Raw genomic sequence first — 27603 nt, forward strand, 5'->3', positions numbered from 1 at the left:
TATTAGATGCTAGCTGGGGGCCCAGCGTTGCCCGGGTTATTTTTTTAATTGTACAAAATGCATAAGGTTGTGGCTGAACTACAAATCATATCATGCCAGGTTTACCACACAAAACTCCATCAGTACTTAAAGTATGTTATGTTGGGCAAATTTGCTCTAAATGCATCATTGGTGGGGTTTAGTGTTCTCTCTGGCTATAGGGTAAACTACAAGTCCCACTCTGGTGAGTCAGTCCCCTCAAGCCCCTCCAGTAGGTTGAGTTAGTCATGGGGGTTTGGTCCAAGTCCATCATCAGTGGAGGTCACAGTTTCTCTGGTTGTGAGCGAACTATAACTCCCAGAAAGGAACGTTAGATCCTCCCAAAACCCTCCAGTAATCAAATTTCAGTATATCAGGTATGATGTATTGTCGAAGGCTTTCATGGCCGGAATCACTAGGTTGTTGTAGGTTTTTCTGTTGGGGCTAGGTGTGACTGTTTCAAATGACCACCTCGATTAGCATTTGATGGCCTGGCAGTGCCTGGGGCAATATTTTGTTGAGAGGTGATTAGCTTTCCCACATTGTTTCCCCTCTGTTGTTTTGCTGTTTTAATTTTAGAGTTTTTAAATACTGCTAGCCAGATTTTGTTCATTTTCATGGTTTCCTCCTTTCTGTTGAAATTGTCCACATGCTTGTGGATTTCAGTGGCTTCTCTGTGTAGTCTGACATGGTGGTTGTGAGAGTGGTCCAGCATTTCTGTGTTCTCCAATAATATGCTGTGTCCAGGTTGGTTCATCGGGTGCTCTGCTATGGCTGACTTCTCTGGCTGAAGTAGTCTGCAGTGCCTTTCATGTTCCTTGATTCGTGTTTGGGCCATGCTGTGTTTGGTGGTCCCTATGTAGACTTGTCCACAGCTGCATGGTATACGGTAGACTCCTGCAGAGGTGAGAGGATCCCTCTTGTCCTTTGCTGAACGTAGCAGTTGTTGGATTTTCTTTGTGGGTCTGTAAGTGGTTTGTATGTTGTGTTTCCTCATCAGCTTCCCTATGCGGTCAGTGGTTCCCTTGATGTATGGCAAGAACACCTTTCCTCTCGGTGGATCTTTGTCTTTACTCTCATGGCTTGTTCTCGGTCTTGCAGCTCTCCTGATGTCTGAGGTGGAGTCTCCATTGGCCTGTAGAGCCCAGTTTAGGTGGTTCCGTTCATCTTTCCGTTCATCTTGGAGGAGGTGGGGTTCGCAGATTCTTTTTGCACGTTCTGTCAAGGCTTTAATGGTGCTTCTTTTTTTACTTGGGTGATGGTTGGAGTTTTTATGTAGATATCTATCTGTGTTTTCTGTACACGGTGTGACCCAATTGTTGATCTGGTTTGTGGGTGACTATGACATCTAGAAAAGGCAGGCTTCCTTCCTTTTCTTTTTCCATGGTGAATTGGATGTTTGAGTGGATGCTGTTAAGATGGTCCAGGAACCTGTTGAGTTCTTCTTCTCCATGGCTCCAAATGGTGAAGGTGTCATCCACATATCTGAACCATATCGTGGGCTTTTTTGTTGCTGTTTCCAGGGCTTGTTCTTCAAAGCGTTCCATGTAGAAGTTAGCTATGACCGGGCTGAGAGGGCTCCCCATAGCTACTTCATCTTTCTGTTCATAGAATTCATTGTCCCACTGAAAATAGCTGGTGGTGAGGCAATGATGAAACAGAGCTGTGATGTCTTCTGGGAACATCTGGTTGATTAGTGCCATGGTGTCTGCTACGGGGACCATGGTAAATAGAGACACCACATCAAAGCTGATCAGTTTGTCATTGGTATTTAGCTTGAGATTGCTGATTTTTTTCTATGAAGTGGACTGAGTCCTTGATGTAGTGTGTTGTGAGCCCAATATGGCTTTGTAACTGTGCAGCAAGAAATTTTGCTAAGTTGTATGTGGGGGATCGACTGGCACTCACGATGGGTCTGAGTGGGGTGGAGTCCTTGTGGATTTTTGTGAGTCAGGTATGTGTGACAAGTTTGATCCAGATCCATCAGTGTTTGGGTTCACAGTGCTCTCTGAATATAGATGAACTACAACTCCTCCGAATCAAGGTGAATTTTACCCCCAAAGACCTCCAGTATTTTTTGCTCATCATGGGTGCTCTGTGTGCCAAATTTGGTCCAATTCCATCTTTGGTGGAGTTCAGAGTGCTCATTGATTGCAGGTGAACTAAAAATCCCAGTACCTTCAAAATGTCCAGGCCAAATCCCCTGAAAACGCACCAATATTTAATTTTGGGCATATCGGGTATGCATACCAAGTTTGATCCAGATCCATCATTGTTTGGGTTCATAGTGTGCTCTGGATGTAGGTGAACTACAACTCCTATAAATCCCTCCAAAGACCTACGGTATGTTTTGTTGGTCATGGGGGTTCTGTGTGCTAAGTTAGTTCTAAGTCCATCATTGGCAGAATTCAGAGTGCTCTTGGATTACAAGTAAACCTACAACCTATCCCAGTACCTACAACTCCTATAAATCATGGTGAATTCTCCCCAGACCCCTCCAGTATGTTCAGTTGCTGATCAATTCCTCTGTTGGCTGTGTGCCATAGAAAAGAATAGGAAAGGGTTAAGGGAGAGGCAGTGAATGGGGTCATGCAAATTCCATACCAAGAAACACTGGGATGTCGGTCATGGAGGAAACACACAAAATTTCAGATGAAATTGTCCCCATATGAAAGTCTTCACTCGGGTGGTGGGCAATATGGTGTTTGTGGGGGACAGTGACAGGGCTCTTGGACATGTTCATGGTGCTCACTATAACCTGAAATGTCATTGGAGGGAGGGCCATTGATGACTCCTGAGTAGTGGGAGCTATCCCAGTACCTACAACTCCTATAAATCATGGTGAATTCTCCCCAGACCCCTCCAGTATGTTCAGTTGCTGATCAATTCCTCTGTTGGCTGTGTGCCATAGAAAAGAAAAGTTTGTGGAAGTGGGAGCTTGTCTGTATAAGTGGACACCCCAGCCACATACACACATACACATTTTCACAATTTTATTATGTGTATAGATGATATTCACAGTGAGTAATGATGGAGGTCATGGGTGGTGGGTTCACAGGTGACAGGTAGGAAGTAAAAGATTTGTTAGAATGTTGCAGTGTACCTGTTTGGCTAGTTAATGCAATTTGTGCTTATGTTTATGACTTGGATATAATACAAATTTAAAACATGAAGAAATATAACAATCCATGCAATAAATATAAAGCACACTGAAGCCCCCGGTGGCACTGTGGGTTAAAGCGCTGAGCTTGCTGACCTTTCTTGCTGACCAAACCCTGGGAGCGGTGTGAGCTCCGACTGTTAGCCCCAGCTTCTGCCAACCTAGCCGTTTAAAAACATGCAAATGTTAATAGATTAGTAGCTACACTCCGTGCAGTCATGCCGGCCACATGACCTTGGAGGTGTCTACGGACAATGCTGGCTCTTCTACTTAGAAATAGAGATGAGCACTAACCCCCAGTGTTGGACATGACTGGGGAAAACCTTTAGCTTTACCTAAAGCAGTGATGGGCAACCTTTTGAGTTTGGTGTGTCAAAATTTGCCAAAAAACCAAGCATAATTCAGGTGGGGTGCCACTTTGAGAAAAAAACCCCATAATTTTGCGATATTTACTTTAGATAACAAAAATGCATAATTGTAATATATAAATTACAATTTATTTAATAATCCAAAAACTAATTATTTAACTGCTTAGTGACATCTTTGTTCATCCTTCAGTCGGTTTCTTTTGTTGGTCTTGATATTATTTAACACACACCCTTTAAAAATTGGATACAAGAAGCTAAACCAGAAGACGAACATTGGAGGAAAAAACTAGATAGAATGCAATGAAGGCTCGAATAAATGAAGAAGGACCATCTTGTCAATGGGGGGAGGGGGGAGGATTAGGGGTGGAAGAAAAAATGTATTGAAACTAAAGCAATGTAAAGATAAATGTAAAAAAATATTGTTTAACACTGAGAATAAGATGTCACAAAAATTGTGAGAAGCCACTGAAATCCACAAGCATGTGGACAATTTCAACAAAAAGGAGGAAACCATGAAAATGAGCATAACCTGGCTAGCAATATTTAAAAAACTCTAAAATCAGGACAGTAAAGAAAGAGCAACACTCAGAAAACAGAGGGATTCCAGACAAGAATCAGTCAGGCCCAGCTAACACCTCCCAACAAAGGATTCCCCTGAGCAGGAAGGAGCCAGATTTTGAAGCTGAAAGGCCATTTAGTGCTAATCAAAGTGGCCAATTGCAACATTCACACTTGCCTCCAACAGACAAGAGTTATTTCTCCCACCCTGGACGTTATTCCACAGGGATATAAACCCCACTTGCCTAGTTTCCAACAAACCTCTGAGGATGCTGCCATAAGATGTGAGCAAAACGTCAGGAGAGAATGCTCCTGGAACATGGCCAGACAGCTCGGAAAACTCACAGCAACCCAATGTGTGTAAAGCTTTGGTTGATGTCTTTTAATATAGGCATTTGATTACTTGTAATTATGTGTTTTAGCTATGTTGCACCCCACCCTGAGTAGAGAGGCAGATAAGAACAGGAATAGACGGTCAGAAGGATGTTGGGATGGGAGGAGAGATCTAAAAACTACAGTGAAAATACCAGGATCACAGGATGGAGGAAAGGAAGGGTGGGGTGAATAGGAAGGAGGAGAAGAGAGAGAGAGAGAGAGAGAAAGGGAAAATCTGGAAAAGTGAGGAAGAGAGGAGGGAATGCAGGATGGGGCCAGCGGCTGCAGGACCCCCCCCCCCCCCAACTTGGCCCTCCTGCCTCAGGAAAGTTTGACTAGCTGCCAGCCCAGCCTGAGACAGAAGCAGCAGCGCCGGATGGGTTTAGCTGAGGAGGAGGAAAAAAAGACCCCAACCACCAAGGTGCGCCTGTGTGTGCGCGCGCCGGGCAGAGACAGCCCTCGCCTCCCTTCACCAAAAGCTGCCAGGTCAAAGGCGCAGCCGGGTGATTGGCAGGCGAGGGGCGGGGCCGGAGGATCCTTTCTCCCGCGAGCGCTCCTTAAAGAGACAGCACACTTTTTTTCCTCTCTCCCTCTCTTTCTACCGTTTGGAGGAGCGAGCAAGCAAGCAACCAGCCAGGGGCGTGCCCTTCGGGATTTGGCGCTATGTGGCTGCGTGTCATTGAAAATGGCTATGCGTGTCAGTGCTGACACGCGTGTCATAAATTCGCCATCACGGACCTAAAGCAAACTGACATCACGGTTTATATATACTTTATATTTATTATCTCAGGGTTTTGTAATTTTTTTAAAAAATTCTGTTTGGATTAATTTGTTTTCCTATTGTATTCCATAGTGTTATACTCTAGTGATATATATATATATATATATATATATATATATATATATACACACACACACACACACACACACATACATATATACTCACATACATACATACATACATACGTACATCATACATACACACACACAGCTTAAGTTTGAGGCACTGGTTGTTGTACTTCTGTCTGGATTAATTTTATAATTGTAAGAAAAAGAAACAAAGAAATTCACTCCAGAAGAGTTATCATAGGAAAAAGGTGTATCCACTGAAGCTTTATCACCAATTCCTTGTTTTTCAAAATCCAATTACACAGGAACAGAAAGTGAGGTGAAATCTTCTGAAGCACAGACAGCAAAATAAACACCACAGGCAGGCCCGTAGCCAGGATTTCGATTCAGGCTACATGCCTGACCACAAGAGTGTTAACCCTTCCTATGCTTGCCAAAGTGCATACACACATATACACACACAGCTGGAATTACACTTGTTCCAACTTACAAACAAATTCAATTTAAGAATAAATCTACAGAGCATATGTTGTTGGTGATATGGCGACTGTCTCTACTTATTGTCCAAAGACATACAAACCAGTCTATTTAATTAAAACAGTTGCAACCATATTGACATAAAACTTGGAGGGCAATCATCAGATGCCAAAGCCTTTAATGACAGCAATATTTCACTGATGCTGAAGTGAGGCCGGTGCTGCCTCAATGGGACCTCCCAAGAAAGGGGGCTCCTCAAGCCCAGCAGACAAGACCCCAGTGTGTTCCAAGAAGGCATTGTCCCCACTAGTGGGATGCAAAGTTAGGCCCCTCCAACAGAACTGAAGCCTTGGGCAGGGGGTCTCCTTCAAGCACCCAGGTCCCCAGGGATTCAACCACAATCTGCATTCTCCTTACCTTCCTCTGCTTTTGGGCAGTCCTCATTGCGGCCAAATGCCTGGGGAGTGAGCAAAAGAAGAGCGGCACACACTGCAATCCACCATCTCAGATCCATGGCAGGAGAGGGTTCCCTGCGGGAGGAGGAGGAGGAGATACAAAGACACCCCATGAACCACCAGAATAGAATAGAATAACTTTATTGTCATTGTACATATATCACAAAACAACACACTTATTCCTCCACACCCCAATCACCACTGCACAACCCTGAATGCATCATCAATGCAAAATGGTGGAGTTCAGCTCTAGGATCAAAGCTCTCTCTCAATCTGTTTGTCCTTGTCTTTGTCACCCTTTACCATCTGCCAGGTGGCAATAATTCAAAAAAGAATATGCTGGGTGAAATGGTTACTTAAGAATGCTCTGAGCTTTCTTAAGGCTGCAGGACTTACAAAATTCTTCCAAAGAGGAGAGAAAGAGAGCAACCAATGATTCTCTGTGCAGTAGGGGAACACCTTCCTGTCTGCCACTGTGCAGCTATCAAACCATGTGCAGATGCAGTAGGTTGCACACTCTATAGCACAGCGGTAGAAAGTCACCAGCTGTTTTTCATTCAGTTGTTGGTTCCTTAGAAGTCTTACAGTCTGGGCTGGGTCCTCTTCACCAACGCTGCCTGCTTTATGGGTGCTGCAGGTCAGATCCTCCTTAAAACTTGCTACCCACTCCACTTGATCTCATCCTAAGCCTTTTTGGGTGAGATCTTCCAAAGCCTTTTTAAAATCATAGAGTTGGGAGAGACCCGTGGGCCACCCAGTCAACACAATACAATACAAAACTCTTACTGTCACTGACCAGCACAAGGGCCACCCAGTCCAACCCTGTGCTAAGAAGCAGGAAAATCACATTCAAAGCACCCCTAACAGATGGCCACCCAGCCTCTGTTTAAAAGCCTCCAAAGAAGGAGCCTCCACTACACTCCGGGGCAGAGAGTTCCACTGCTGAACAGATCTCACAGCCAGGAAGTTCTTTCTAATGTTCCGGGATGGAATCTCCTTTCCGGTAGTTTGAAGCTGTTGTCTTGAGTCCTAGTCTCCAGGGACGAGATCTTCTTTACTGCTGCTCAGCAGCATTTCTGTCCATGTTACTGACCGTGGGGGACATCTCAACGGAGGCCGATAAGCCCCTGGCTCCGCTTTCCATGGCCACTACTTTTTTTTTATAAAATTCGGTTTCTGCCTCCTTTAACAGCCTCACTAAACTACAAACCTCAGAATTCTGCAGGAGTGGCAGAACCTACTCTACCCCAATCTGGCCACATTGTGGAGCCGCACCTCCCATCAACCCCAGTCCAGAGTTATAGCCCAGCCAGCATCCTTCCCCCCAATCCCTACTTAGCCCACCCCACAGGCAGACTTTCCCCAAGGTGTTCCATACAAAGGGGATTCCGGGAGTCGCCTTAAAGTGATACCATTCACAAAGGGAGGAAGTGAAATCTTTTCCCTGGGAAGGGTCGGGGAGCCCTGCATTTCCCAAACCCTCATCTGCCTCCTGGAAGTTTTGGAAAGGAATGAAGGAGGGAAGAAAGGGAAGCAGGTGGAGGGAGAGGAAAGCGGCGGCCCCTCTTCTTCCACGGGGTTTTGCACGAGGGGAGGTTGGGCGACACCCCTCTTTCTTTCCGATCGTGTTAAAAAACCAAGTAGGGATTGTGAATGTTGCAATCCCAGGTGATAGCAGGACTAATGAGAAACAACACGAAAAGCTGACACGATATGAGGATTTAAAGATTGAACTGCAAAGACTCTGGCACAAGCTAGTCAAAGTGGTCCCAGTGGTGATCGGGATGCAGTGCCTAAAGACCTTGGCCTGCACTTAAAAACAATCGGCACTGAGAAATTACCATCTGCCAGCTGCAGAAGGCACCTTACTGGGATCTGCACATCACACAGTCCTAGACACTTGGGAAGTGTCCGACGTGTGATCCACTACAACAGCCAGCAGAGTGATCTTGTTTGCTGTGTACCCATCTTGTGTTTCAAATAACAACAACAACAAGTCAAGGTTATTGCAGGTTCCCTCATCCTTTCTGCCCCATATAATAAAATAATAATAATAATAATAATAATAATAATATAACAACAACAGTAAGTCAAAGTTATAACAGGTTCCCTCATCCCTTCTGCCCCATATAATAAAATAATATAACAATAATAATAATAATAATATAACAACAACAGTAAGTCAAAGTTATAACAGGTTCCCTCATCCCTTCTGCCCCATATAATAAAATATAATAATAATAATAATAATAATAATAATATAACAACAACAGTAAGTCAAAGTTATAACAGGTTCCCTCATCCCTTCTGCCCCATATAATAAAATATAATAATAATAATAATAATAATAATAATATAACAACAACAGTAAGTCAAAGTTATAACAGGTTCCCTCATCCCTTCTGCCCCATATAATAAAATATAATAATAATAATAATAATAATAATAATATAACAACAACAGTAAGTCAAAGTTATAACAGGTTCCCTCATCCCTTCTGCCCCATATAATAAAATATAATAATAATAATAATAATATAACAACAACAGTAAGTCAAAGTTATAACAGATTCCCTCATCCCTTCTGCCCCATATAATAAAATAATATAATAATAATAATAATAATAATAATAATAATATAACAACAACAGTAAGTCAAGGTTATGGCAGGTTCCCTCATCCTTTCTGCCCCGTATAAAATAATAATAATAATAATAATAATAATAATAATAATAATAATAAAAACAACAACAGTAAGTCAAGGTTATGGCAGGTTCCCTCATATAATAAAATAAGAATAAGAATAAGAATAAGAATATAATAACAACAGTAAGTCAAGTGGGGCCAGGAAGTGGGGCCAGGAAGTTCTTGGAGGCAGAGGGGAAGAGAGCTGTGCTGCTGCTCTCTCTGCCCTTGGGTGATTTGGACTCCAACTCCCACTATCCTTGCAGCCTCAGGCGCTTTCCTTGTAAGCAGGTGACTAGAACTGACCTGGCCTTGAGCTTCTCCTTAGGGTCCTCGTGGATCTTGGCTAGCTCGAGCTGGAGGCAGGCGTGCTCCTTGGCCACCTTGCCAAACCCTCCTCCTCTCAGGCCTCGTGGCTTTCGGTGCCTCGAACACAGCTGCTATGCCTCCTAATGGCGGTGAGACAGAGGAGCCCGCCTTCCCCTTCCAACAGTATCAAGCACATAGGGCGGGCGCATGTGCGGAGCCAGAAGGGAGGCACCGGAGTGGCAGCTTCTCCATGCCGCCTTCAAGAGGGAGAGGGAGGCGGAGAAAGGTTGCAACTCGCAACTGTGGAGGGGCATTTACAGAGGCGCCTCTTCGCCCCTGGCAAAACAAAGTGTACCTCAACGCCTGACAAAAAATCTTGAGTGATTGATTTCAGCGCCTTGCCTCGCTTCCTCCTCGCCCTCGCCATGTAAGCCTTGACTTATTCCGGAGGAGGACTCTGTGCCTTTTCGGTCCGTTTAGAAAAAAAACCCAGCTGCTTTTTTAGAGTTTGGAAACTCAGATTTGCAAAGCGAAGGTGTCTCTTTGGAAAATAATGCGCTTCATTGCCCGGCGCGAATATATGGGGCAACCTTATTTCACACATGTGTTGTCGGAGGCTTTCATGGCCGAAATTACAGAGTCGCATCAGATGCCTGCCATAGATGCCGGGGAAACGTCAGGAGAGAATGCTTCTGGAACACGGACACACAGCCCGGAAAACTCACCGCAACCCCGTTATGTTACACCCTTTGGCTGTGTTTCTTAGGATGAGTTCAGACTTCAGCAAAGTGTGTCTGTGTTATCACGAGTGGAGATAAGACATTTCTCAAGTACTTTTATTCCTCTCAAGGCCCTTTCACACAGCCAGAATATCAGGCAGAAAATCCCAGAATATCTGCTTTGAATTGGGTTATCTGAGTCCACACTGCCATATATCCCAGTTCAAAGCAGATCAGGTGAGGATTTTATTCAGTTGCGTGGAAGGGGTCTCAGCTGGGCAATAGGGAAACGGTTGCCATTTCCAACTAAAACTGCCTTGTATTTGCAATGACCTTGAGTTTGGGAGTTTTAGTTCACCTACATCCAGAGAGCACTGTGGACTCAAACAATGATGGATCTGGACCAAGCTTGGCACAAATACTCAATACGCCCAAACACTGGTGGGATTTGGGGAAAATAGACCTTGACATTGTGGAGTTGTAGTTGCTGGGATTTATAGTTCACCGACAATCAAAGAGCACTCTGAACCCCACCAACGATAGAATTGGGCCAAACTGGGGGACCTAGACTTTCACTCAGAGGTTTAAAACAGAACCCCCTTGACCAACAGAACACGCGCGACCCTCCTTCCCTCCCACCCCCACCCGGACCCTCAGATAGGGAAACACTGCTCTGCTCTGCAGGCCTCCCTTCCAAAGGGACCAGGCGTTGGGCTTGAAGCGGGGCGCAGAGTCTCACGCTAAATGCTCGCTTCTTCCCGGCTTTGGCTCCGCGACCGAAATTCAGCAGAAGCGGAGGGATCATGGGGCAGAGAGGAGGAAAGCCGAGGGGTCCGGGACCCACCATGGATGGGCGGGTGGGCGGGTTTCATTTATAGGCATGGGAAGAATGGGGAATCACCAGCATGGAGTCCGCCCGGAGAATGACCTCGTTTATACAGTAAAGAGGGGATGAAACAGGATGTGGTTCTCCAAAGCTGTGGTTCTCACTGTGGTCCGTGAAACCAGCCACTGGTCTCCCAAAACTCTTGGCTTATTCAATATGGTTCTCTGTGAGCGAGCACATGGCAACTACTGGATGGCATATGTTCTGTATCAGAAGCTAGAGGCTCTCTATCCCGCCTGCTTCACAGGTGCGGCTGGCTGGCGGGCGGAGAGACAGGGCCTTTTCTGTGGTCCCCCCCAACGCCCTTCCTATGGAGGTAAGATCAGCCCCCTCGCTAATGGTGTTTCCGAAGAAGATTAAAAACTTGGATGTTTGAACGGGCATTCGGTTAAACAGTGCAATGAACGTGATGATTACAGGAATGGAAAGGAATGGAAATTTGGACGACTAATTGGATCACGACTCTAGTTATGAGATGCATTGTGTTGTCTATTGTGTCAATATTGTATATTATGCTTTTATGGTTTTAAATTGTATAATTGTATATCGTTGATTGTTCTTATCCTTGTAAACCGCGTTGAGTCACCTGTTGGGCTGAGAAACTGCGGTATACAAGTAAAGTAAAGTAAATAAATAAATAAATGCAGTTTTCTGACTCACCTCCTCTCCCCCCCCCCCCCCCCCCCCCCAGAAAATAACCAAGCCGAATCTAAACTTGACCAAAAACTGATTCACAACCCTTTTGGTACCCATGTTGGAGAGTGGTCCCTGGTCAAAGGGGTCCCTGGTCAAAAAAAAAAAAGGTTGGGAACCATTGGTCTAAAGACATGAAAAGTCTGGAAAGCTCTGATATGAAGCCGGCAATGTTAACCAACATCAACATCATCCTATATCATTGTTCTCAAATCACACCAGTAGTTGGCCATACATGTCAAGTTAAGAAATAAAGTGAAGTGAAGTTGGTACCAATCCATCCTTTGTGCTCTCTCTATGTGGGTAAACTATAACTCACAGCTTCCAAGGTCAATTCCTTAGGCAAGGAAGGATGATTGCGTGGCAGTCAAGAGGAAAAAAGGAGTTATCAATAAATATAGCCAGAGTTTTCTTCTCTTATTTTACTAAAATGGGTAGTTGCTATTCGTTCCTAATGAAGGGGGTGTTGTAGGTTTTTGGAGCTGTATTGCCACGCTCTAGAAGCATTATCTCCTGACATTTCGCCTGCATCTATCCCATTTCAGTTTGCCCCATCTTTAGTGTCACCTCTCTGATACACCCTCCGCCCCGTCCTAAACTGAAATCCACTGGGCTTTTTTTTATCATTCTTGGACTCCCCTCACTTGCGTATTCTTATTCCTACCTCATCCAGGGTTTTATTATTTCATTATTTCGTCTTGTCCGTTTGGCCTGCCCATCCTGTTCGATTTTATTTTGTGTGAATTTGCTTTAGTGTTTTACTTTGCTATTGTAATTATCTTCTGATGTAATTTTATTTCTGTATTCTGTATTTTATTGTGTTGTATTGTATTTTTGGGTTTGGTCTCACGTTAGCCGTCATGAGTCCCCATTGGGGAGATGGTGGCGGGTATAAATAATAATAATAATAATAATTATTATTATTATTATTATTTGAAACACAACAAGATGAGTCCACAGCAAACACGATCACTCTGCTGGCTGTTGTATTGGATCACACTTCCCAAGTGTCTAGGACTGTGTGATGTATTGGCGAATAATGCGTGCAGATCCCAGTAAGGTGGACTTCTGCAGCTGGCAGATGGTAATTTTGTCAGCTCCGATTGGGTTTAAGTTTAAGTGCAGGCCAAGGTCTTTAAGTACTGCACCCAGTGTGTCATCACCACTGGGACCACCTTGACTGGCTTGTGCCAGAGTCTTTGCAATTCGATCTTTAAATCCTCATATCCTGTCAGCTTTTCCAGTTGTTTCTCTTCAATCCTGCTGTCACCTGAGATTGCAACATCAAGGATCCATACTTGTTTTTTTAACACGATTGTGAGGTCAGGAGTATTATACTCCAAAATGCTGTCTGCCTGAATCCGGAAGTTCCAGAGTAGCTTGAAGTGTTCATTTTCTGTAACTTTTTCTGGCTTGTGATCCCACCAGTTCTTTGTCGCAGGCAGAAGGTATTTGTGGCACAAGTTACAATGAATCATCTGAGCATCTGTGTTCTGCCTCTGCTTGTAGTCTGTCTGCTCGATCTTCTTGCAGCAGCTGAGGATGTGATCTATTATTTCATCTGCTTCCTTGCAGAGTCTACATTTGGGATCTGTTGTTGACTTTTCAATTCTGGCTTTGATGGCATTGGTTCTAATGGGTTGTTCTTGGGCTTCCAGAATCAGACCCTTCATCTCCTTTTTCAGAGTTCCATTTGTGAGCCACAGCCATGTTTTTTCTTTGTCAGTTTGGCTCTCAATTTTTTCCAGGAACTGTCCATGAAGAGCCTTCTTTTGCCAGTTTTCTCTTCTGCTCTGGATTGTGTTTTTACGTATTCCCTCTTTGTCTTTTGCACTTGAAGCAGATTACTACCATTAACGTCCTTCAATGTTGGCTTTTGACTGCCTTTCACGTAATCTGCCAGTGCATGTTTCTCTTCTTCTTCTTCTTCTTCTTCTTCTTCTTCTTCTATTATTATTATTATTATTATTATTATTATTATGGCATCCTCTGAGGTCATGAGGTCCTAATGACTTCATTTCCTGAGCCAGTTTTCACCGAGCAGCGGCCAACGAAACTAAAGGCAAATCTCACAAACTTATACGATTTCATCACACTAGAGAATGATTCCCCTTTAAATCCGGTTTTTGCCTCCTGCAGGATTCTGGCCTTTGTAGTTTAGTGAGGCTGTTAAAGGCTCCTCCCTCAACTACAAACCCCAGAATTCTGCAGGAGGCAGCAACTGGATTTAAAGTGGATTCATTCTCTAGTTCAGGCATGGGCAAAGTTGGACCTTATACGGGAGCAAGTGAAATCTTTTCCCTGGGAAGGGTCGGGGAGCCCTGCATTTCCCAAACCCTCCTCTGCCTCCCGGAGGTTTTTGGAAAGGACTGAAGGAGGGAAGAAAGTGGTGAAGGTGAAGCAGGTGGAGGGAGAGGAAAGCCGGCGGCCAGGCATGTAGCCAGGGGGAGGGCTGGGGGGGGGGGGGCTTCAGCCCCCCCCCCCGAAATTTTCATGGTGGTTCGCGAAAAGGCCTTATTGGTGCATTATTTAAACTGTTATGTTTATTCATATCATGATCTGATCACCATTCTCAATATATCCCATATGCATGGGGGTATTGGGGTAACGATACAAAAGGTTTGCTAGGGTAGACTTTCACTCAGACTCAGCCCCCCCCCCCCGAAACTCAGCCCCCCCGAAACCCCCCCTGGAAAAAAATTCAGCCCCCCCCTGTTGGGTAAATGCAATCTCACACACATTCCTGTGTTTGTGCCATGCTGTAATGTGATCTACTGAAATTCCAAAGTTTATTGCCCCTGATTTAAATATGCATGTAAGCTAATGAGTAGTTCACCATTTCTCAAGGTGTCTTGGTCACGTATGTCTGACCACATGGATGAAAGGGTATAAAAGGGGGATGCATCTTTTGTTCCCTCTCCTTTTTGCCCATTTTGCCCAGTTCATCTATTTCGTTTTGCTCTACTTTTGGGATGTAACCGCTTTGGGAAGAGAGGCCTGCTCACCATCATTAAGGCCTTCTGCTCATTGCTGTCAATGTAACCGAAAGAGCTGTTTTACCTGTATGAATTTACATCATGCAAGTTTTTCTAAGTAAGTAAATACTTTTGATTTTAACTCTGTCTCTGAATGGTTATTTGCATGCGTATTTCCTAAAAGGGAGAAAGAAGGGGGGTGGCCTAGTATCTTTTACAGCCGCTGACATTCATCTACTTTAGCTCTGGTTTCCGCAAGCTTGCTACTCTGCACATTAAAGGCTATTTTCTGGTGTTGTAATGACTGCCAGATTATGCAAATATAGTTTTATTCATCACCCCCCCCCCCCCCCCCCCCGAAATGAAATCCTGGCTACAGGCCTGCCGGCGGCCCCTCTTCTTTCACGGGATTTTGCACGAGGGGAGGTCTGGCGACACCCCTCTTTCTTTCCGTGGGCTTTTTTCTTTGTCCCATGGACACCGGTCCCAAAGTGACCGCTCTGGCGCCACCTACTTTCCCCCTTACAACCTCTGAGGATGCTTGCCATAGATGCAGGCGAAACGTCAGGAGAGAATGCCCAGAGGGACTTTGAGTCTCGATTAAAAGAGAAAAGAGGGGTATCAATAAATATAGCCAGAGTTTCCTTCTCTTATTTTGCTAAAATGGGTAGTTGCTATTTGTTTCTAATGAGGGGGTTGTTGTTGTAGGTTTTTCTACATGTCCTAGGAGCATTCTCTCCTGACGTTTCGCCCGCATCTATGGCAGGCATCCTCAGAGGTTGCGAGGTCCTAATGACTTGAGCCAGCTTTCGCTGAGCCGCAGCCAACGAAACTAAAGGCAAATATCACAAATTTATCTTACTATTTCATCACACTAGAGAATGAATCCCCTTTAAATCCGGTTTCTGCCTCCTGCAGAATTTTGGGGTTTGTAGTTTAGTGGGGCTGTTAAAGGATCCTCCCTAAACTACAAAGCCCAGAATTCTGCAGGAGGCAGAAACCGGATTTAAAGGGGATTCATTCTCTAGTGCAGGCATGGGCAAAGTTGGACCCTCCAGGTGTTTTGGGGTTTGTAGTTTAGGGAGGAGCCTCTCCAGGTGTTTTGGACTACAACTCCCAGGGGGGGGCATGAGGCTGTTAGGAATGCTGAGAGTTGAAGTCCAAAACACCTGGAAGGCCCAAGTTTGCCCAGGCCTGGTTTAGGTGATTTCCCTCCTTTGAACGGATACCATACAAAGTTTTACAACCCTCCCCCAGTTTGCCTCTCCTTCCAAATCAATCCCCAAAGCCAGTTTACCTGCAGATAGGCACACCCGATAAAGGACTTCCAACACAAAATACTGGAGGGGTTTGGGGGAAGCATGTACAATAATTTAGATTTGCAGTACCTTCCGTTCGTGAAGAGGCCTCCTTGCCGCCATGAGAGGAGCCCCTGACTAAGCACTTTGCGGTCTCTTCCCCTGCGCTCTCTTCCCCTGCGCGCTTTGCAACTCCAGGAGAGTGACGCGCCCACGACGTTCTCTCCCTTGGCCTGCGAGGAGGAGGAGGAGGAGGAGGAGGAGGAGGAGGAGGAGGAGGAGGAGAGGAAGACAATGCGCGCGCGCGCGCACTTGTCAGGGAAGGAGGGAGGGAGAGCGAGCTGCCTCTGGGTGCTGTTCGGGGCAGGGATGATTGTGTGTCAAAATCCCTTCATTCGACATTATAGAGCAGGGTTTCTCAACCTGAGCGTAGGGACCCCTGAGGGGATCGCGAGGGGATGTCAGAGGGGTCGCCAAAGACCAACAGAAAACACTGTATTTTCTGTTGAGAATTGGGGTTCTGTGTGGGAGGTTTAACCCAATTCTACCATTTGTGGGGTTCAGAATGCTCTTGGATGGTAGGTGAACTATAAATCCCAGCAACTACAACTCTCAAATGTCAAGGTCTATTTTCATCAAACTCCACCACTGTTCACATTTGGGCATACTGAGCATTCGTGCCAAGTTTTGGTTCAGTTCTATCATTGTTTGAGTCCACTGAGCTCTCTGGATGGAAGTGAACTACAACTCTAAAACTCAAGGTCAATGCCCACCAAACCCTTTTAGTATTTTCTGTTGGTCATGGGAGTTTTATGTGTCAAGTTTGGTTCAATTCCATCGTTGGTGGAGTTCAGAATACTCTTTGATTGCAGGTTAACTACAAATCCCAGCAATTCCAACTCCCAAATGACAAAATCAACCTCCCCCCAACCCCGCCAGTGTTCAAATTTGGGCGTTTCATGTATTTGTGCCAAATTTGGTCCAGTGAATGAAAATACATCCTGCATATCATATATTATTTACATTACGAGTCATAACAGTAGCAAAATTACAATTATGAAGTAGCAACGAAAATAATTTTATGGTTGGGGGTCACCACAACATGGGGAACTGTATTAAGGGGGTCATGGCACTAAGAAGGTTGAGAACCAGTGTTGTAGAGAGTGAGTCTAGAGGGGCTTTGAGTCTCCATCAAGAGAGAAAAGAGGGGTATCAATAAATATAGCCAGAGTTTCCTTCTCTTATTTTGCTAAAATGGGCAGTTCATTCATTCATTCGTTCATTTAATTACTTATTAATCGCCCTCCATCCAAGATGCTCTAGGCGATTTACAAGCTAAAATTGTAAAGGATAAAAATACATACATACAGATATTGATAAAAATTAACAAAGATCAACAAAGAATAGTTGCTATTTGTTTCTAATGAGGGGGTTGTTGTTGTAGGGTTTTCTACATGTTCTAGGAGCATTCTCTCCTGACGTTTCGCCCGCACGTATGGCAGGCATCCTCAGAGGTTGCGAGGTCCTACTGACTTCAATTCCTGAGCCAGTTTTCGCTGAGCTGCGGCCAACGAAGCTAAAGGCAAATATCACAAATTTATCTTATTATTTCATCACACTAGAGAATGAATCCCCTTTAAATCCGGTTTCTGCCTCCTGCAGAATTCTGGGGTTTGTAGTTTAGTGGGGCTGTTAAAGGATCCTCCCTAACGTAGAAACCCCAGAATTCTGCAGGAGGCAGCAACCAGATTTAAAGTGGATTCATTCTCTAGTGCAGGCATGGGCAAAGTTGGACCCTCCAGGTGTTTTGGACTTCAGCTCCCAGGAAGGGGTCTGAGGCTGTTAGGAATGCTGGGAGTTAGAGTCCAAAACACCTAAAGGGTCCAACTTTGCCCATGCCTGCGCTAGAGAATGAATCCACTTTAAATCCAGTTTCTGCCTCCTGCGGAATTCTGGGGTTTGTAGTTTAGGGAGGAGCCTCTCCAGGTGTTTTGGACTACAACTCTCAGGAGGGGGCCTGAGGCTGTTAGGAATGCTGAGAGTTGAAGTCCAAAACACCTGGAAGGTCCAACTTTGCATATGCCTGCTAGAGTGTGAGAAGTGTTGAGGTTATTTTGGAGGGATTTTTTGGAGGGTGCTGAGTTTTGATAGAATCATAGAGTTGGAAGAGACCTCGTGGGCCATCCAGTCCAACCCCCTGTCAAGAAGCCCTTTTTATTATCCTCTCCGTATAAAGAGTTCATCATTTGACAAAAGTACTATTTGACGCGCGTTTCTTTATTTATGACCTGCCCTTTTTGAGCCTGGGAACAAAAGGAGGCAAAAGGAGGCTAAAACAGAGCTATCCTTTGTTTAAGAAGCACAACATCATACACATGTTCCAGTTCTCGTTTCAAAGGGCTAGGGATCTCACCTCAACAACACGCGCACAGATAGGAAGTGTTGTGACTCATGCCCAAACGACGTTTTCCCCCACCGCACCGAGATCTTTACCTCTTCTTCGGAGTGGTGTACACACAGAAATAATGCTGTCTCTTTGTTTCAACACTTCTCATTAACGCAAGCGAGGGGTGTGTGTAAAGACTTGCGGATCATCCCTGGGATCTTGGGTTTGTGACTGTATTTGCAGTTGGTGCTCATTTCCAGTCCTTCACCAAAGCCATTGTTTCCTTGGATATTGTGAATCCCAAGCACTCTAGTTATGTGCCTTCACATCATTCCTAACTTTAAGTGACCGGGTTTTCGGAAGCCGAGAGTGTCTGGCTGGAGAAAAACTGCATGCCTTGACAAAGGAGAAGTGGGGGGAAAGCCACGGCAAAACTTGCTTGACCATTTGTAACTGCCCAAGCAAGGAGAAAGAAGAAACTGCTGTACTTTGTCTTCATCTGGAGGTCTTGAAGGAAAAGCACCTTATTATTTATTTTTCTCTTTCTTCCCTTCTTCCTTCCTCCTCCTCATAGAATCATAGAATCAAAGAGTTGGAAGAGACCTCATGGGCCATCCAGTCCAACCCCCTGCCAAGAAGCAGGAATATTGCATTCAAATCACCCCTGACAAATGGCCATCCGGCCTCTGCTTAAAAGCTTCCAAAGAAGGAGCCTCCACCACACTCCGGGGCAGAGAGTTCCACTGCTGAACGGCTCTCACAGTCAGGAAGTTCTTCCTCATGTTCAGATGGAATCTCCTCTCTTGTAGTTTGAAGCCATTGTTCTGCGTCCTAGTCTCCAAGGAAGCAGAAAACTAGCTTGCTCCCTCCTCCCTGTGGCTTCCTCTCACATATTTATACATGGCTATCATATCCCCCTCTCAGCCTTCTCTTCTTCAGGCTAAACATGCCCAGCTCCTTTAGCCACTCCTCATAGGGCTTGTTCTCCAGACCCTTGATCATTTTAGTCGCTCTCCTCTGGACACATTCCAGCTTGTCAATATCTCTCTTGAATTGTGGTGCCCAGAATTGGACACAATATTCCAGGTGTGGTCTAACCAAAGCAGAATAGAGGGGTAGCATTACTTCCTTTGATCTAGACACTATGCTCCTATTGATGCAGGCCAAAATCCCATTGGCTTTTTTGCCGCCACATCACATTGTTGGCTCATGTTTAACTTGCTGTCCACAAGGACTCCAAGATCTTTTTCACACGTACTGCTCTCGAGCCAGGCATCCCCCATTCTGTATCTTTGCATTTCATTTTTTCTGCCAAAGTGGAGTATCTTGCATTTGTCACTGTTGAACTTCATTTTGTTAGTTTTGGCCCATCTCTCTAATCTGTCAAGATCGTTTTGAATCCTGCTCCTGTCCTCTGGACTATTGGCTATCCCTCCCAATTTGGTGTCGTCTGCAAACTTGATGATCATGCCTTCTAGCCCTTCATCTAAGTCATTAATAAAGATGTTGAACAGGACCGGGCCCAGGACGGAACCCTGCGGCACTCCACTTGTCACTTCTTTCCAAGATGAAGAGGAAGCATTAGTGAGCACTCTCTGTGTTCGTCCACTTAACCAATTACAGATCCACCTCACCGTAGTTTTGCCTAGCCCACATTGGACTAGTTTCCTTGCCAGAAGATCATGGGGGACCTTGTCGAAGGCCTTACTGAAATCCAGGTACGCTACATCCACGGCATTCCCCCGCCTCTACCCAGCTTGTAGCTCTATCGAAGAAAGAGATCAGATTAGTCTGGCATGACTTGTTTTTGATAAATCCATGTTGACTACTAGCGATGACTGCATTTGTTTCTAAGTGTTTGCAGACCGCTTCCTTAACAATCTTTTCCAGAATCTTGCCCGGTATCAACGTGAGGCTGACTAGACGGTAGTTGTTTGGGTCATCCTTTTTTCCCTTCTTGAAGATTGGGACCACATTGGCCCTCCTCCAATCTGCTGGAACTTCTCCCGTTCTCCAAGAACTCTCAAAGATGGTTGCCAATGGTTCCGAAATGACTTCCGCTAGTTCCTTCAGTACTCTTGGGTGTAGTTGATCTGGCCCTGGGGACTTGAACTCATTAAGAGCGGCCAGGTATTCCTGGACGACTTCTTTCCCAATTTGGGGTTGGATGTCCTCCAATCCCTCATCCACTCCATCTTGCTGAGGTTGAAGACTCTCTTTTTGTGAGAAGACCGAGGCAAAGAAGGCATTAAGTAGTTCTGCCTTTTCCCTATCCCCTGTCAGCATTGCCCCATCTTCTCCTCGAAGAGGTCCTATCGCCTCCTTGTTGGGTTTCATCCCTGACTTTCCTATCCAGAATGGATTTCTTTTATCTTTAATAAACATGTTATTTTGATCCTATGAGTTGTGGATCTGCAATCCTGTTCCATCCTGCTGAATGGAAGTCAATTCTTGCTCACTACATGTAAGTTTCTGCTACTTATTTACTGTGCACCCTGCACTCTGCTATATTTTGGTGGAATCACCCCCAGAGAGGGTTATTTTTGAGCCTAACAGCTCTTGATTCCCAACACTCCTTGTTTTTCCTTTTTCTACTGACATAAGAATAGAAGCCCTTTTTATTGTTTTTAATGTCCCTGGCAAGCCTGAGCTCGTTTTGTGCTTTAGCCTTGCGGACCTTTTCCCTACAGGTGTTGGCAATTTGTTTGAATTCTTCTTTGGTGATTTCTCCCTTTTTCCACTTCTTGTGCATGTCTCTTTTGTGTCTTAGCACAGTTAGAAGTTCTTTGGACATCCATTCTGGCTTCTTTGCACTTGTCCTATTTTTTCTCTTTGTTGGCACGGTTTGCAATTGCGCCTTGAGTATTTCACTCTTGAGAAATTCCCATCCATCCGTAACTCCCTTGTCTTTTAGTATCTGTGTCCACGGAATGCTGCTCAGCGTTTCCTTCATTTTTTGGAAATCAGCTCTCCTAAAGTCCAAAATGCGGGTTTGACTTGTCTTAGTTTCGGCCTTCCTTTGTACCTCAAATTGCAGGAGCACATGGTCACTTGCCCCTAAGGATCCTACTACTTCGACCTCATCGATCAGGTCCTCCACATTTGTTAGGATGAGATCAAGAGTAGCCAATCCCCTTGTTGCCTCTTCTACCTTCTGGACCATGAAATTGTCTGCAAGGCAAGCGAGGAATTTGTTGGACCTTGTACTCTTGGCCGAGTTTGTTTTCCAGCAAATATCGGGATAGTTGAAATCGCCCATGACTACTACATCTCTTCTCTGTGCCTGTTTGGTCAACTGTTGGCAGAAGACTTCATCAAGTTCTTCCTCCTGGCTTGGGGGTCTGTAGTAGATGCCTACAACGACATCTTTTTGAGTCCCAGTTCCCTTGATTCTTATCCAGATGATTTCAAGCTGGTTTCCCAGATTGCTGTCTTGAATCTCTTCTGCAGCATAAGAGTTTTTGACATATAAGGCTACTCCGCCTCCTCTTCCCTTTGTTCGGTTTCTGGGAAAGAGGTTATACCCCTCGATGTCTACATTTCAGCGATAGGAGTCATCCCACCAGGTTTCAGTGATCCCTATGATATCATAGTTGTGGTGTTGTGCTAAAAGTTGGAGTTCGTCTTGTTTATTTCCCATGCTCTGTGCATTAGTGTAAAGACATGTGAGCCCCTGAGATCTTCCCTTGAGCTGTTTAATTGGGATTATTGTACTTTTGGTACTTGGTCCTTGTGTTTGTGCAGCAAAAAATAAAGTAGAACAGTTCACGGCACTGCAAAAAATAAAGTAGAACAGCCCTGCCAAGGATATATAAAAAAGGAATACGTTGCCTCTTGAAATGCTATCTTGGGCTTGGCTTTTGTGAGCAATGTTTTTCTCAGACACAGTCTTCTCATGACTCAATACTATGGGATCCTGGGAGTCTGTAGTGGGCTCACTCTTGGGCAAAGAAGGGTAAAGTCAGCGTAGAGCAGTGGTTCTCAGCCTCTGGGTCCCCAGGTGTTTTACTTACTTAGGCAATCCCTCATTGTCAGGCCCGTAGCCAGGATTTTGATTGGGGGGGGGGGGAGTCTAGGTGAAAGAGGGTCTACCCTAGCAAACCTTTTGTATCGTTACCCCAATACCCCCATGCATATGGGATATATTGAGAATGGTGATCAGATCATGATATGAATAAACATAACAGTTTAAATAATGTACCAGTAAGGCCTTCTCGAACCACTATGAGAATTTGGGGGGGGGGGGGCTGAAGCCTTTATAGCCCCCCCCCCCACATGCCTGCTCACTGCCTGAGTAAGATTGTCTTCCAAGATAGATGTAATGACAGTGGGTCCATAGGTGACTGTTGAGCCCTATTCTTGACCTGCATGTTCTCCTGCTGTGAGGATATTGGTTTCCTTTTTTTTAAAAAAATATTTTTATTGTGCATTTTTCTGTGTATTTACATCAAAAGAGTGAGAACAAAGATTTTTAAGAGAGAAAGTGTAGAAGGAAGTGTAAGAGGGGAAAACCGTAGGGGGGGCATGTTAAAAGGGAGAGAGGGAGAAGAGAGAGGGGGGGGGAAGGGGGGGTTCCAGGTGGAAAGCTGTCCCGGTCAGGGTTGGCTTGACATGCCTTCCTTTTTGGCCCGTTTCTCTCGCCCTCCTTTCGTGTCTCTTCAATTCTACAGCACTGCTGGTCACAGCTGACCTCCAGCTGGAGCGCTCAAGGGCCAGGGCTTCCCAGTTCTCAGTGTCCATGCCACAGTTTTTAAGCTTGGCTTTGAGCCCATCTTTAAATCTCTTTTCCTGCCCACCAACATTGTGTTTTCCGTTCTTGAATTCGGAGTAGAGCAACTGCTTTGGGAGATGGTGGTCAGGCATCCGGACAACATAGCGGAGGACCATTGCTTCAATCCTGGTGGTTTTTGCTTCTTCCAGCACGCTGTCATTTGTCTGCTTGTCTTCCCAAGAGATTTGCAGGATTTTTCAGAGGCAACGACGTCTGTAGATGTTTTGCAGGCGTATAGCAGGGTTGGGAGGACTACGGCTTTATAAACAAGCACCTTGGTATCCCTATGGATGTCCCGGTCCTCAAACACTCTCTGCTTCATTCAGAAAAATGCTGCACTCGCAGAGCTCAGGTGGTGTTGAATTTCAGTGTCAATGTTGACTTTTGTGGAAAGGTGGCTGTATTTCTGGCATTGCAGAGGGTTTGGCCGGTGACTGCTGGAAGAGCACTTTGGTTTTCTCGATGTTTATGCTTCTGCAAAGGTGTTTAAAGTGGCTTGTAGGTCTTCTTCTGAATGGGCACAGATGACATTGTCATCAGCATACTGGTGTTCTATAACAGATGTTGTTGTGACCTTGGTTTTGGCCTTTGGCAGAAACCCAGACAAGTCTGAGCTGCCCTTTTGCTGCGAATCCCTGCTGTGGCAAGCATACAGACAGGGGCGGCTCAACCCATTATGCAAAGTAAACATTTGCAGTATAGTTGATTTTTCCCAGGGGCACTCTTGAGGCACTCTTGGGGGAAAATAGACCTTGACAGGGCCTTCTCTGTGGTAGCCCCCCCCCCCCCCGACTCTGGAACTCTCTCCCCAAGGACATCGGACAAGCCCCAACATTGGCAGTCTTTAGGAAGAGCTTGAAGACCTGGCTGTTCCAGTATGTCTTTCCAGAATAGGAAACTCCCAGCATCATGTCCAAACGCACTTTACCAGAGATTTAAGATTCTCTGCACATCGCACCTACCCTAAAATCCTTACATTTTACCTGTCATGTCCAGCACTTGTAATTTATTCATTACATTTGTCCTAGCCCCATTTTTAAATGTGTCATGATGTATTGTTTTGATGTGTTACTGTTATTGCTTTAATGTTTATTGGTTTGCTTTATGAGTTTTATTGTATTTGTTGTGCTGTTGTTTTTATTGAGGGTCTTGGCCTTTGTAAACCGCACTGAGTCCTTCGGGAGAAGGGCATAGAAGAAGACAATCGGGTTCCCTTCCGAGGTGAGAGGTTCTGCACACAAAAGCGCATTATGAAGTGCAGCAACTTCCCCTGAGGCAGGCAGGAGAAAGGCACTGGACCATTTTGTCTTTTCTGCTGGGCTAGTGTATTACATATGTCCAGATAATGTCCATAGTATGGGTGAGGCCAGGAATTGATTGTGAAATCCCCAGCTTGGAGTCTGTTCTCGCAGGGTGTATGATCATATGGGATGCAAGACTTCCTTTTGTGGTCAGGAATACAGTTTTCCATCCAGGGAAAGGAACAGGGAATCTCAGAAGCACAAAATATATTTGTAACATAACATAGGAAAGGCAAGGAATTTTAGGGCATTTTTCATGCACACAAGAGACACAGTTGTGGAGAGGAAATAAAACAGTCAGAATGTCATTTCCATGCCCATATTTGTACTTGTTGGGTTGCCAACTTTTATACCAGCCTTAGCTCCTCTGCCTTCAATGTTTTATGATTTTGCCATTGTTATCCATCTTGGATTTGATGTTGAACCCAACTGGAGCTTTCCCCAGCTGATATCTGCAGGTCAACATTGTTAAAAGCATAGCAATGTAGAGGGTTGGGATCAGTTGGCAACCCTGATTGCAGTCAAAATAGAAACTCAACTAATATTGCATTCCTGAGACTGAAAGTTTTCATGATTTTGCAACTGTGACCCACTTTGGACTTCGTTCAGAGCCCAATGTGAACTTTTCTAGCTAATTACTGTTAAAACCATAGCAGCATAGAGGATGGACTACAACTCCCAGCAGGCTCAAAGAAGGAAGGCAAAGGGGATGCAAAGTCACCCCCCCCCCCCTTCCAACTATGGCTCTATGTGTACTGCCGAATTTATAGTGGTTTGGTACCATAACAAATGCCACAATTCAATGCTATGGAATCCTGGTAGTTTTTGGGATGAAATATAACCCACCTCTGATGCCCCAACAAACTACAAATCCCAGTATCCGTTAGGGTGGAATACATATCCCTCTCTATTTGGGGTTTGTTAACTTCCTGTCTATCTCTCTTTCTACTTTCCTATTTGTTAGTCTGTTTGGCTATCTATTTTCCTAAATATCTATCCCTAGCTGTCCATTTATCTATCTTCCTACCTGCCTATCTGTCTGTCTGGCTATTTATCTTTCTATCTATCATCTTCCTATCTTTCCTATCTATCTATCTATCTATCTATCTATCTATCTTCCTCTCTGTCAATTATCTTCCTATCTGTCTATCCATCTATTTTCCTATTTTCCTATTTTCCTATCTATCTATCTATCTATCTATCTATCTATCTATCTATCATTTTCCTATCTGTCTTCCTTCCTTCCTTCCTTTCCTATTTGCCTTCCTTCCTTCCTTCCTTCCTTCCTTCCTTCCTTCCTTCCTTCCTTCCTTCCTTCCTTTTCTATCTATCTATCTATCTATCTATCTATCTATCTATCTATCTATCTATCTATCTTCCTATCTATCAATCATCTTATCTGTCTATCTCGCCAGCACGCAATGGAAGCGTGAGAGCAGGCTGTGCGGTGCAGCCTCCCTTTCCTGGCCTCGCACAAAGCCCCTCGCTGCTTCCATTGCTTGCAGGCGAGGGGACTGGATCTGGGAAGCAGCAAGGGGCTTCGCACGAGCCAGGCCACGCGGTGCAGCTTTCCTGGCTTGTGCTGCCCCTTGTGTGAGCCAGGAAAGGGAGGCTGCACCACGCAGAGCCCTTCGCCAGGCCCAATCCCCTCACCTGCAAGCAATGGAAGCGAGGTGGAAGGAGGTGGCTGCCCCTGTCAGCCACCTCCACCAAATCTGGCCTCCTTAATGAGAGCATTCAACCCCCCCCCCCCCAAGTGCTTGCAGTTCTGGAGGGACTCTTAATTTTTTGCGTCTCATAGACTTAGCATAGGGATTTGATTAACCAGTTTGATTATAGGTGAACTATAAATCCTAGCAACTACAACTCCCAAAAGACAAAATCATAATTTTTTGAGTGATGGTCACTCCTTGTGTTGTGAGACGTTTTGCTGCCAAATTTGGTGTGATTTCATTCATTGGTTCTTTTGTTTTTAAGGTACTCATTACACACAGAGCATTTATATATATATAGAAAATGTAGGTAAGACTGACTACGACTCCACCAACGATGGAGCCAAACCTGTGAACCACATTGACTGGGTCTTGTATCCTTTAAAAAGCAGATCAGTTTGCAGAGATTAGGGGAAGATGTTTCTCCCAGTATGGATATAAATATCCCCTACTAACATCTTGTCAACACAGGAAACCATGGTTTCTGCTACAGTTGAAAGTTGGCACCACTTACTTGGGGAGGCATGGTCAAGCAATATATACTTTTGGGATTTAATTTTTTAAAAGCCATGGATGGTTGAATCCAAAATTACCATCTGTCAGCTGCAAAAGGCCACCCTATTTGGATCTGCACGATACATCACACAGTCCTAGACACTGACAAACACAAAAGAGGAGCCTTTTTTGACAGAAAATTGCTTTCTTTTTTTTTCTTGTCTGAAGAGCAGTCAGCACTTTGCCACCACACGCCAACATGGGAAAGAATTCAATGTCAATGTCATTTCAGCCTCCAGTCAATAGAATATCTAGTCCAGACATGGGCAGACTTTGGCTCCCAAGTATTTTGGACTTCAATTCCTACAGGCTGTTAGGAATTGTGGAAGTTAAAGTGCAAAACACTTGGAGGACAGAAGTTTGCCCATGTCTGATCTGACTCAATGAAAGTTGAGTCCAAAGTCTTAGGAACAAGAAAACATTTGCAACATAACTGTACTGCCCTCTTCCTCAGTTCAAGATCAGTCATGCTGTTGGAATTTAGTTCTATTTTCTGCTTTCTCTTTGGTAGCGTGTTTGCACAGTTTGCACATAAGCAAGTTCTGTAGCCTAGAGAGGATGGAGGCCAAAAAGAAGCAAATAGTCTTTTCTTGGTAAATTTTAGTCTGACGTTTACCTGCATATATTTGTTATATGTAATTTAATAGTGTTCTGTTTTGTCTTGTTATTTTAACCAAGTTGTTACCAGCAGGTCATAATAAATGAATAATAATAATAATTATTATTATTATTATTATTATTATTAATATTATTATTATCTGATGTGTAATCCAGCACAACAGCCAACATAGTAATCTTGTTTGCTGTGTAGTAATCTTATTGTGCTTCTAATAATAATAATAATAATTATTATTATTATAATTATAATTATAATTATAATTATTAGAAGCACAATAAGATTAGTACACAGCAAACAAGATTACTATGTTGGCTGTTGTACTGGATTACACATCAGACACTTCCCAAGTGTCTAGGACTGTGTGATGTATCGTGCAGATCCAAATAGGGTGGCCTTTTGCAGCTGACAGATGGTAATTTTGGATTCAACCATCCA

General features: G+C 44.5%; 1 protein-coding gene and 1 pseudogene across 1 annotated transcript in view; both read left to right on the forward strand.

Annotated features, from left to right (window-relative positions):
* The window catches only part of LOC132765643 (C-type lectin domain family 2 member B-like), a 106767-nt gene that overhangs the window by 57254 nt on the left and 21910 nt on the right, over positions 1-27603 (forward strand). The window lies entirely within an intron of this gene.
* The window catches only part of LOC137096455 (testin pseudogene), a 33478-nt pseudogene continuing 7802 nt past the window's right edge, over positions 1928-27603 (forward strand).

This window comes from Anolis sagrei, chromosome 2, assembly GCF_037176765.1.
Source record: "Anolis sagrei isolate rAnoSag1 chromosome 2, rAnoSag1.mat, whole genome shotgun sequence".
NCBI lineage: Eukaryota > Metazoa > Chordata > Lepidosauria > Squamata > Dactyloidae > Anolis > Anolis sagrei.